Source organism: Mesoplodon densirostris, chromosome 7 (assembly GCF_025265405.1).
Source record: "Mesoplodon densirostris isolate mMesDen1 chromosome 7, mMesDen1 primary haplotype, whole genome shotgun sequence".
NCBI lineage: Eukaryota > Metazoa > Chordata > Mammalia > Artiodactyla > Ziphiidae > Mesoplodon > Mesoplodon densirostris.
In genome coordinates, this window is record NC_082667.1 from 101989984 (window position 1) to 102002903 (window position 12920).

A 12920-nucleotide genomic window follows, 5' to 3' on the forward strand; every position below is an offset into this window, starting at 1 on the left:
TCTTCTATTATTTCCTACCACTTCTTACCACGTGCTGCCTGTTGCCTTTGGGGAACTATGGGAAAATAACCAGGAGAAATTTGAGGAATGATTTTCTTTGCTGTGAACTCTCCCTCCTTCTCCATCTTTAACGATTGAATAGGTGCTAAAGAATTCTCATTTTTCATAACTTTGGGACTTCTAAGAGGTTGACAGCTTTAATCTTTTCATTTATTGGTTTTCTGATGCATGTTTTAAAAAGTAGCCAGTTTCATGATTATAAGATTAAGTAATAAGGTGACGGGGTTTTGTGGTTTATGATGTGAGGATCCTTCATTGTGATTCTTAGTATACTACTTTCTGGTTTAAATAATTATAAATATTCCTTATAACAATTCAATCTCTCTAAACTTTTAATGAGACATTTGGTTTTGGGCACCAATCCAGAATCTTAAAAAGAAAGCCAGCACTTCTATTTAAAGGCCGCTTATGAAGGTTTATTAAGTTTCACATAGGTCCTTTGTTTCTCACTAGGCACCTGCTAGGAGGAATGAAAGAGATAATCAAGGTAAAGCACCTGTTTCCTGGGGTACTTGTAGGTGCACAGTAAATGTTTCTCCACCCTTCCCTTATTTTCGTTTTAATTTTGTATGCCTTATTCTTTATCATTTCTTTGGAGAGAATCGAATGAAAAATGAACCTGAACTCTTATTCTTTATACAGTTCTAAGAGTCACAATAGGAAATACTAAATTTTGAACTATGAAACTTGGATAGGTGTTTTTTAAAATTAATTAATTATTATTTTTGGCTGCGTTGGATCTTCATTGCTGTGCGCAGCTTTCTCTAGTTGCAGCGAGCGTGGGCTTCTCATTGCAGTGGCTTCTCTTGTTGCGGAGCACGGGCTCTAGAGCACACGGGCTTCAGTAGATGTGGCACGTGGGCTGTAGAGTACAGGCTCAGTAGTTGTGGTTCATGGGCCTAGTTGCTCCACCGCATGTGGGGTCTTCCCAGACCAGGGCTCGAACCTGTGTCCCCTGCATTGGCAGGCGGATTCTTAACCACTGTGCCACCAGGGAAGCCCTGGATAGGTGTTTTTTAAAGTAACTAAATAAAAATTTTAAAAGTAGCAAACATACTTACTGAGTACTTTATGTATTAGGCATTTTCTAAACATTATCTCATTTGGTCCTTGAATAACCCTATAGGTAAGTACTCTATCTTTATACAAGTAAGAGGAAAAAAACGGAGATACAGAGATAATAAAATAATGAGGTGCACAATTAATTATTGGCAAAGTTGGAGTTTGAATCTAGGTATTCTCACTCTAATCATATCTTGACCAATAATCTGTTTTTTTGAAGTCTGATTTAGGTTTTCTCTTACGTTTTCTTCTGGACATTTTATAGTTTTAGCACTTGAGTTCAGGACTAGTGTTCATTTCAATTTAATTTTTGTGTATGGTGTGAGTAAGGGTCGAGGTTCCAATGCCTCCCTCCCCCCATGTGGATGTCCAGTTGAACCAGTACTGTTTTCTGAAATTACTGTCCTTTTTCCATTCTAGTTACCTTGACTCTTTGTTGAAAGTTAGTTGACCATGTATGTGTAGGTCTCTGTGTTGACTCACTTGGTTTTATACAGTTACCCTTTCATAAATAACACCGGTGTCGATTAGTATAGCTTTATGGTAAATCTCAAGTCAGATAGTGTTAGTCTTCCAACTTGATATTTAAAAAAATTTTGAGCATTTTTAGACCATTGCATTTCCCTGTAAGTTTTTGAATCAGCTAGTTAATATTTACAGAAAGTCTTTGCATATTTTCATTGAGATTGCATTGAATCTATAAATCTATTTGGGGAGAATTAACAATATTGACTCTTCCGATTCAATATATGACATATCTTTCCATTTATCTAGGCCTTCTTTAATATCTTTTAGCATTTTTTAATAATTTTAAGCATGTGCGTCTTACCACATATTTTGTTAGATCCATCTCTTACTTTTTTTTTTTTTTTTTTTTTTGTGGTACGCGGGCCTCTCACTGTTGTGGCCTCTCCCGTTGCGGAGCACAGGCTCCGGATGCACAGGCTTAGCGGCCATGGCTCACGGGCCCAGCCGCTCCACGGCATGTGGGATCTTCCCGGACCGGGGCACGAACCCGCATCCCCTGCATCGGCAGGCGGACTCTCAACCACTGCGCCATCAGGGTAGCCCTCTCTTACTATTTTATAGTTTTCAATGCTATTATAAATACTTCAAAAAATTCAGTTTCTCATTTTTTGTTGCTAGAATATAGAAGTACAGTTTTTGCATACCAGTCATTCTAAACTGTCCTGTTAAGTTCTTGTGGCTGTTTTTTGAGATTCTTTGGAGTTTTCTTTGGATCTTCTCTGTAGCTGGTCATGGTATTTGTGAATAAAGATAGTTTCATTTCTTCCTTTCCAATCTGTGTGTCTTTTATTTCATTTTCTTACTTGACTACACTGTATGTTGAACAGCAGTAGCGAGAATGGACATCATTGTCTTGTTCCTGTCTTAGGGAGGGGAAACATTCAGTCCTTTACCACTACATCCGATGTTAGCTGTAGGTTTTTTGTAAATGCTTTTAATGAGTTGAGGAAGTTCATTCTATTTCTGGCTGGTTTAGTGTTTTTATCAGAAATGGATGGTGAATTTTGTCAGATGCTTTTTCTGCAACTATTAGGGTGAACATAGAGTTGTTGTTATTTATTCTGTCAGCACATTGATATTTCTAATGTTGAACCAACCTTAAATTCCTATGGTAAACCTTACTCATTCGTGATGTGCTTTCCTGTATCTATTACAGGACGCTTATTTGCTAATATTTTGTTAAGGGTGTTTGCTTCTGTGTTCATAAGGGATATTGGTTTGTAGTTTTCCTGTAATGACTTTGAGGACATGACACATTTTAAAAGCTTTAGATACATTTTGCCAAACTGTCCTGCAGAGAGGTCATATTGATCATTGTCCCACTGGCTTTATGTCCGTGCCCATTTACTAACACCAACACCGAATATCCACATGTTTTTACTGTTTTGAAACAAACAGTGAGAAATTCAAACTTACTATTTGAAGTTATTTTTCCTTGATTCTGTTATTGAACATTATTCACTTATTTATCCATTGTATAATTTCTGTGTGTATATTGCTTGTTTTCCTCTCTCTTTTTTTCTCTTATGATATTGGTCTTTTTCCTGTCGATTTGCAAGATGTCCTTAAACTTTAATTACTATTCCTGGCTTTTAATTATTTTATACCTCCCACCACATTTTTTGCCTGCCTTCCTTACTGGATTTTCAATTTCCTGAAATTATTGTCTTACTGACCAGTATGTGTTCATGGCTTGATACAGTGTCTAGGACCTAGTGCAGATTTCACACGTTTCATGAATGAATAAGTGAATCACTCATATCTTCTTTCACTTTGATAGTTTTATTTGCTATGAATTATGTAGAACTCACATATGTAGAGTATATTCTTTGAAATCTGTATTTTGAAACTAAGTATGATTTGCCTGATTGACTTACAATAATTCAAAAGGTATTGTTGAATTTTCTATAAACATGAGCAGAAGTGACTTATTTATTTGACTTGAATGATATAGCTGTGCAGGCCAAGGTTTGTAATTTAGATAGTAAATAAAAATATCTAATAATAATGATGTAAAATTCTGTTAACTAAGAATACGTTTGCATAGCATACTATAAAAAGTTCTATCTTTAAAATACCTGCTTTTTTTTTTTTTTTTTTAAACCATAACAAATGGGAAGTATTATGGTGTTTGTGTCAAATGTGAGGGAACTTTTGGGGCAGTTACAGGATTTTTAAGAAGCCAATAAAGGAATGTTTTTCTGTATCTTCGTGCACATTTCCTAGTACTATATACAAAAAGTAGAGTTAAAATTATTGGCTCTTTAGCTGAAATAGAAGTAGAAAGGCTTGTCAACTTTACCTGTTATTTGCCTTTGAATTTTCAAAATCAGTACTTATTTGTTACCAGATTATCATTTTTGTTGTTGTTGTTGTTCTTTATCATGTTTTCAAGGCATTTGGTTTTGAGTGTGGTTTTGTATCCACACTCTCAACTTGACTTTCCTATTTAGCCTTTGTTTTGGCAATTTATATTTTCGTATTGCATTGCAGCCATCACTCACTGGAAGCTGCTTTTTTCTTTTACTACCTGTTTTTAAGGATAGACCTGATAAAGTAAAGAAAACCAAACAAACTTTACACAAAATGGGAAATAATACTATCATTTACATATATAAATGAATCTTTTCTTCTTGAGAGATTAAGTGTTGGGTTCGCCGAAAAGTTCGTTTGGGTTTTTCTGCAATATCTGATGGAAAAACCTGGACGAACTTTTTGGCCAACCCCAAACTTTTTCAGACACTGCTGCCTTTGTTCAAATATTTTTGTTGCTCCTGTTTTAGAATTTTCTTTAGGGACAGCATACCAGGCATGCAAGGGAACTGGTTTCATTACCTCTATCACAGGCTGTTCTCTTTGCCTTGTTATCTTTTTCCTCATTTCTTGCTCCCTTGGAGCAGTTGTAGAACTCAATTGAGATGTGGAGTCAGTGGGAACACATTGGATTACAGATTACATGGACTTTGTTTATCATATCATTATCCTTAATAAAATGATATATTTTTTGGTATTTTACCATATACCAGTGCTTTCCTTGCAAGTATTCATTTTATCCTCATGACAGGAAAGGCAGATGCTATTATTTAAAATTTCAGAGACTTTTAAGTGACTTTTCCAAGGTTACAGTGGTGGAGTTAGTACTTCAGTCTATCCCTGATGTCAGATCACATTCTCTTTCTCGTTTATCCTGTTGCCTACCGTCATTTGTGTGTGGTTTACTTTCTGTAAATGGGTAGTGCCAGTGTAATTGAAAGCATTGTAGATAATTTTGGGCAACCCATTGTGTGCACTTTGAACACAGAATTGATAAGTTTACCTCTTTAGACTTGGGCATAAATGGAGAAGAGAGGTACTGAGTGCCAGGAGCAAGTGGTATCCTCTGGAAGACTGCCCTGTCACAGTTCTTTTCCATTTGACAGGTTCAAGGCATTGACAGAGAAACAGATCTCCTTAGCGTTGGAGAGGGAGTCATGAGTGATGGAGCCATGAAAGAAATGGGCGGGAGAGAGCACACTTGGGCTGATTAGGCGCTACGGTAGTAAGAGAAGTTTGGTTGAGCTCCCACCATAGGGAAGGGACTTTTGTTTTGCCTTGCTTTCTTGGCTGTTGGGTGTCTAGAAAGTTAGCTTCCAGAGAGACAGTGTTAGAGAACAGCGTGAATATATAATTAAAATGTTGAAATTGAAAATGATTTAAAAACATGTTCTTAAATATGAGAATGAAATCTCTAAGCAAATACTTTTCTCTCTCATATTTTACAGTTGTTTAGAAATGAGACTGATAGGTGGATTCCATTTTAGCTCAGCAAGTATCCTTTTAAAGCTTTCTCAACAGTAAACATACATCAGTCTTGGTTAAGATTTGAATGATACTCATAAATTATTCTTTGTCCTTAGAGCTGAATCTATATTCTGTTTACATTTTAATTTTATATTTTGGCACAAAATTCTTAGTATTTTAAGAACTCACTGTCGGTGGTAAAACATAGGTTAGCTAATTTTATTATTAAATTGTTGCTTATGAGTATTCTCTTATAAATATATTAGAAGTTCTGCATCAAGATTCCGATACTTGGGAGCTGGGATTTTTCTGCCTCCTGTCTCCTCTCCTTTTCCCTTTCACTCCCTTCTCGCTTTCATTTTTTTCTCCTCACAGCAGTGATTACTGAGTGCCTGCAAGGTGCCAGGGGCTGTGCTAGGTTCTTAGTACGTTTCAGAGCCTTATACTTTAGTTAACATATCAGACTATTAAACCAAAATTTCAGTACAGAATCTTAGATTTCTGTTCATTTATTGATTCTTGAAACCATATGTTTTAAAGTGTTAACATTGGCACCACAGTAGAGAAGACATCCTGAGAGAAGTTGAGCCTTAAAGAATGGATATGAGTTAATAGGAAGGGGAAAAAGCATTCTAAACAGAGAGTACAGAATGAGCAAAACCATGGCCACAAGAAGTTTACTCACAAGAAGTGTGAGTTTAGTGTGGGAGCTATTTCTGGTATGATGTTTAGTTTCAGTAGTTAGCCTTTCTGAGGCTTAGTGTCCATCTCTGTAAAGTTACTACCTGGCAGAGTTATTGTGATGCTTAGAGATAGAAAGCAACCAGCACAGTTTGTGTATGTAGAAGGAGCATGGTTAAAATTAGCTATTATTTCTACTTGATGAAGTATAATAGGAACATACAGGTAAAGGGTTGATAGAACTTTGCCAGTGCAATGGCTAGGCAGTGTCCGAGGTAGTGCTGAAAAATAAAGGCTTTTTCTGAATCAGGTCGCATTGTAGAGAGAAAAAGTGATGTATTTAATTTATTCCAGGTGTAGTATCAGGAAACAAGACTACTTTTTGATTTCAGCATAGTTGATAGAGCAGTTTTCACATTTTCAGTGTCCGGCATTGATCTGGAGAGTGATAAGGTCTACACTGATACCACAGGTCAGGTGATGTCATGGCCAGGTATTTAAGGAGAACTTATAATTTGGTATAATCAGACCAGAACTAGGCAAGCACAGGGCCCTGTGGAAATGAATCGATTGGTTATAAATAAAACTAAAAATGATGTTAGTAGTAGATATTTCATGTGGAGTCATTAAATGAAATTCCTTATTATATGAATATTTTTCTGGGTGGAGTTCTCTGTCCAGTTAACTGGCAGTATTCTTGTGGATATTAATACTGTGCAGTATACCTCTAGAAGACATTATATAGAAGATACTAGGTTATGGGTATTGTTTATATGTTTAAGACTGTTGATTTAAAAATGGACATTAGACCATTGACAGAGGAATGGATAAAGAAGATGTGGTACATATATACAATGGAATATTACTTAGCCATAAAAAGGAATGAAATAATGCCATTTGCAGCAACATGGATGGAGCTAGAGATTGTCATACTGAGTGAAGTAAGTCAGAGAGAAAGACAAATATCATACAATATTGCTTATATGTGGAATCTAAAAAAATGGTACAAACGAACTTATTTACAAAACAGAAATAGAGTCACAGATGTAGTAATCTTATGGTTACCAGCAGGGGAAGGGAAGGAGGGATAAACTGGGAGATTGGGATTGACATATACACACTACTGTGTATAAAATTGATAACTAATAAGGACCTACTGTATAGCACAGGGAACTCTACTGAAAACTCTGTAATGACCTATATGGGAAAAGAATCTTAAAAGAGTGGGTATATGTATATATATAGCTGATTCACTTTGCTGTACAGCAGAAACTAATATAACATTGTAAATCAGCTATACTCCAATAAAAATTAAAAAAACATGGCATTAGAGAAAGTAATGCCCTTGTTTGGGGAGTGATTGGGCATGCTGATGAGCTGCTTTAGGAGAGTGCTGATTTAGCTGTTTTTTTAGCCCCATAATTATTTAAATTAAAAATGGGAATGAACCATGTTCACTTATTTCCAGAAATTTCTTGCAGACAACTGTGGTTTTGTAGAAGAAGATCAGGAAATGATGAACATCTTTTGGTTTTCTATAATCTATCATGCCTTCGAGTATTGCATCTCATTGCTTAAACTCTCCACAACCTTGCACAGCATTATCCCTATTTTGTGGGCTAAGAAACAGAGGCTTTGAAAAGTTCTGTTGCTTGCCTAATGTCCCACAGTTGGTGAAGTGGCAAAACTGAAATTTGTTGTGCCCAGGCTCATTGATTCTTGTGACTGTGCTTTTTTCGATTCCTGTCATTTCTACGTCTTAGCAGTTCTTCTTTACTTCAGTGCTCTCTACTTTTAGTGTTCCTCTTTACTTCCCACCAGCACTACCACTCTTCTGTCCCACACCGTTTTCACCTCAGCCTTGGCTTGTGGGATAAGCCTTGTAATTGGTCCCAAATGTTGTTCTTCTGAGTCATCTTCCTGTGAACCTCTCTCAGATCTATTTTTTTCATGTGGTTGACCTTCCACGCCTCCCTTCATTTCATCCTTTTCAGTTGGGCTTTGTAAGCTAGCCCCTTCCCTGTTAAACTACCAGTCCAGTGCATTCTTCCCAGTGTGAGTTTCCACTTACACTGAAGGGATTCCTTCCTAGGATATTCTCACCACTCCAGCCTTTCACATCTTATCTTTCAAGATTCAGGGCTGAGCTTGCCTCTTCCTTGAAGTCTTTCTTTACTTACTTATCCCACTGACCTCTGGATTCCAATTGTCTAAATGCTAGTACTTTTCTTTTTGGCTCTTCATAATATACCTACTTGAATGTCTTAATTTCCATTTCTCTTGGTGATTCCTGAGATTGTCATAACCTTTGTATGCAAGGGTCTTATATATTGATGTTGAATTAAACAGAAGGGAAAACTCTTTACAATAAAACCTAGGAGTCAAGGAACTTTATTCTCAATTTTTTTGGTACCATGAAGTGGAACACAATCTTAAATGTTGAGTAGCTCAAATAGAGTTGGTATATATGTTCTTTTGTCTTCTTACAGGTGCTTTTATTTTATTTTATTTTTTGCATCCTGTGTTTAATTCTTGTAAGCTTCATTCTAATTCAGAAGGAATAGTTACTGTGTGACTTGAACCTTAAATGTACATACTGAGTTGCTATGTATATGTATATATATATATTTTTTCTCCCCTATTTGAGTTTTGTATGCAAATGATTTCCTAAGGATGTAAATTCTCAGTGGAAAGCTAAAAGTTTTTGGCTTGATGTTTATTCTTTCACATGCTGCATCATTATTGTTTCAAAAATATTTCAACTTGTTTCTCTTCATTTCCTAGTTTTATACATATTCAGTGTTTAAAGGAACTGCTGACTAGTACTGGATTTTCTCATGACCTACTTTTATAGCCTAAATTTCAGGAACTACATTTATCAGGGTATGCTTATCTTCATTTTAAGGTAAAGTAGAGGTAATGACAGAAATTTGAAGTAGGACAGGCTATTCTTGAAGCGGGTCATATAAGTTGCCCTTGAACTTGATTGTTAGGATAATCAGAAATGAGGAGCTTTTCAAAGTCATCAACAGGTGCTTGTGTACGTGTGTGTGTGTGTGTGTGTGTGTGTATATATATATATATATAAAACAAATATAACTATAGAGAATTTAGACTAATATGCCAGGTTTTCTGCTTATGAACAGATTAGTTCCAACATGCTCTTTGTGAGATCCTTTGTTCTTGAGTCTAAGCCATCAGTATATGTATTTTTAATGGGAGGACTGTCTTTGTGGTGACAGTGGATTTCACTGTTCAGGTTTCTTTCCAACTCTTAAATTTGTCCAAATGTATTTCACTTTTGACTTTGTTCTTTTCAGTGTATGTTTTTGAAAAACAGCTTCAAAAATCCATGTTGTGTCTTAAGTCCAAGGCAGCAGTTGAAGCTAGTGCCATCTGGTGGCGACAGGCAGAGTTAAATCACATTTGCTTTGATGTGAAGCTTTGTTTCTATCATGAAAATTTCTATTTTAGGTGAACTAAAGCCTTGTTAAATGAAGCATTAATGAGATAAAAAAAAATTAACTCCTTCAGCAAATATTTACTGCATACCTGCCATGTGCCAGGCATTGAAGCATCACCATTCCCTCTCCTCATGGAGTTTTATGTTCTAGTGAGGGGAGATGGACAAAAACTATAAACATGTGCTGTGGGAAAAATGAAGCATGGTGAGGGGGTGGGGTGTAGCATTTCAAATAGTAGGATGGTGAGAGGCACCTCCCTGAGAGTGTGTAAGGCACTCTTCTACTGTTGCTAGATTAAGACCTTTAGATGTTTTAAGCACTTAAGATTATGGTGCTTCCTCTGCTCATATGTAATTTGAAACAAAAAGAGTACTACATTTTAAAACAGAGTCCTCAAGTTATTATTTTTTCCATGATGACTACTTCATTGCTTTTGTTGAAATATGTTATTTCAGAAACATTTTTTCTTAAAATACTCCAGTTTTGCTGGTACCCTGAGCATGTGTTGTGAATAGCCAGTTGGTTAATTGCACTTGAAAGCTAGGCCTGGTAGGGGAATGGAAAGAGAATTCAGACCCTCTTGGGAGCAGGCGCTAGCAAGTAAATTGGTCAGAGCGGTGGCACTTCAGTGAAGTTCAGTGGGAACAGGGATGCCTGTATATTAAGAAGGGCCTATTTTTCAGTAAAAGTAAAGTCTAAGCATAAATTACATACTTACAAAATAAGTATAAGATTAGCATAGTGATTTCATGATGGTTTAAAATTTTAAAGTCTTTAGGGCAGTGCTTCTCAGGCTATGTTTGCTGAAGGGCTAGCATTTTAATTTCCAATTCATCACACAACAATAATGTTATAAAATAAATTAAAGAAAAATTACTAAAAAAGTGAAATGAATGTTTTCTTGGCTCTTTCCTTTCTCTACCTTTTTTGCTGCCTTCTCTTTCTCTCTCTGGGTTAGATGATTATTTTCTCTTTTACTATTTGATCATAAAGCCTCTTTCTGTGTTCTTTTTTTTTGTTTCTCCTCATTTCTTCTGTTTGTGTGGCCATAATAGTATACAGTGTTGTGGGGTGTTTGTGTCTGTGTAATGAATGATGTTTAATGAATGGAACATACTGTTTGTCATTTAGAAAACTGTGTAGTTTCTCTTTAACCCTTCCATGCCTTTTGGGTTATTTTTGACGAATGGGATTTGGCCTTGTAAGGGATACCACCATAGTTGGCATATGAGTGTTCCTTGGCCCTTTTTGGTATTAGTTCCTTGTTTAAGTTGTGCACTTTAAACAAGGAAAGATTAAGAGGGAGAAATGATTGGTAAATGGGCTTTTGGTAGGCACATTGACTATACAGAGAAATGTGTAGTAAGATGTATCTCCTTGACAGCAGGTAATAACATTTATTTATTTATTTTTTGGCTGTGTCAGGTCATATTTGCAGCGCGTGGGCTCTTCGTTGCTGTGCGCCGGCTTCTCTCTAGTTGTGGTGCATGGGCTGCAGAGCGCGTGGGCTCTGTATTTGCAGCACTCGGGCTCCATAGTTGTGGTGCGCAGGCTTAGTTGCCCCTCGGCATGTGAGATCTTAGTTCCCTGACCAGGGATCCAACTGGCGTCCACTGCATTGCAAGACGGATTCTCAACCACTGGACCACCAGGGAAATCCCAGCACTTCTTGCTTGTAGCTGCATTCTCTGCAGCATCTTTTACATGGTAGACACTGAATGCTTGTTTCCAGTGTGGGGTCATTTTCTTTCAATGAGCCTCTCCTGTGGCATTCACTGACAGCACTTTCATCCTTAGTATCAAAATAAAAGAAAACAATAGTGTAGCTCTTCCTAAACAAATCATAATTAGAAACATCTGCGATGAAGTTTTAATAAACTGAATTTAAAAATTTTTATTTATTTTTCAAGCTGGGAGTGTTTTGCCATAGAATAAAAAATTTATCTCTATTAAGCAAGAGGCAGACCATCAATCTCTGGACATTTTCTCCCCAAGAACTCTGTTGCTGTTTTTGGTTTGTTTTTCCTTTCTTTTCTTCTTTTAGCTTGCTTGCTGGCTGTTAGAATAGAGGTGACAGACAGACCTGATATACTGTTGGGCAGAGAATCTGCTGGGTTTTATTTGGCATAGTAAATGATTGAAAACAGAGTGATATTTTGTTACAGTTCTAATAAAGCCAATACAGTGGTGATTCTTACAGTGCATTAATTTTAAGCTCCAGAAACAAGTGCCTTACTATACTGGGCACTGTAAATGTCCCTGGAATATATGAAGAAAATCCTAAGCATTTGGCAAATGTGATAGAAGTCACATATTGCAACTTTTCTGAGAGCACATAAAGGATGAGGCTCGTATTTTCAGGGATAATCGCTCTTGATAAAATTTTCTTACTGTTGGTCTGTTCCCTCCCCACCCCTCACATTGGTGGAGTAAGCGAATCAATTAATTTCTCAGTGGCAGTCAATATAGAGCCTACCTCCAAATAATAATTCCTACCTGAGTTTGTTTTCTAAATTAAAATGTCATATTTCCCATTATTTCTTTTGTGTGATCACAATTAGAATAATTCTTCCATCTGTACGCATTTTCATGTCTGCTGGTTTATGTCATAGGAAGCAACAGAGCAGAGGAATGCTTTCTTGCTTGCTGTGATACCTAATTTTGGAGGTATACTAATTTCAGAATGTTTGTTGTAGGAAATGGTTGCATATTCCAGAAACAGTAAGAACTTGCTGAATAATGTTCTCTCCTGTGGTTTGGTTCAGCACTGTTTTTTTTTGCATTTTTTGATCTATCTGGACTGTTTTTCCTATCTGCTGACATTTCATAAAGTAGAACTTTACAAATCAAAGAGTAGGTAAATTTCTATTAGGTTCTCTATCTCTATTCCCCACCCAAATCTTATGAGACTGAACTTTTTTTTTTTTAAGAAATCTGAAAAGCTGGCTTTTAGTGAATCTTATTTTCTCCTTACTATTTTCCATTAAGTGTTTTTAGGTTGACTCAATTTCAAGCATACTTAGTAGTACATGTTTTAATAGCTATTGAACAATTTTATTTAATAACTTGAACAAAGTAGTGGTGTCCAGTGGGTGTTTTTAGAAATAACAGTCTATTTCTAACTCTCCCCCTTCACATATTGCCCAAGACTGTGGCATCAGTGTCCTGGAGCCTACCTACCTATCTAATTTCCAGCCTGTCTGCTAACACCAGCTTAGCTAACCAGATTTATAATGGATTTATAGTTACAGGATTAGATGTGGTATACTGGGTTACTCTTCCTCTCTTCCTTTCCGCATCTCCCATTAACTAGCCCTGTTCTGTGGTGGAAATTGCAGGTTAATT

The 12920-nt window shown here is 36.5% G+C and overlaps 1 protein-coding gene across 1 annotated transcript in view; it reads left to right on the forward strand.

Moving 5' to 3' along the window:
- DDX10 (DEAD-box helicase 10) overlaps nucleotides 1–12920 on the forward strand; it is a 273250-nt gene that overhangs the window by 51504 nt on the left and 208826 nt on the right. The gene's annotated exons all lie outside the window — the stretch shown is intronic.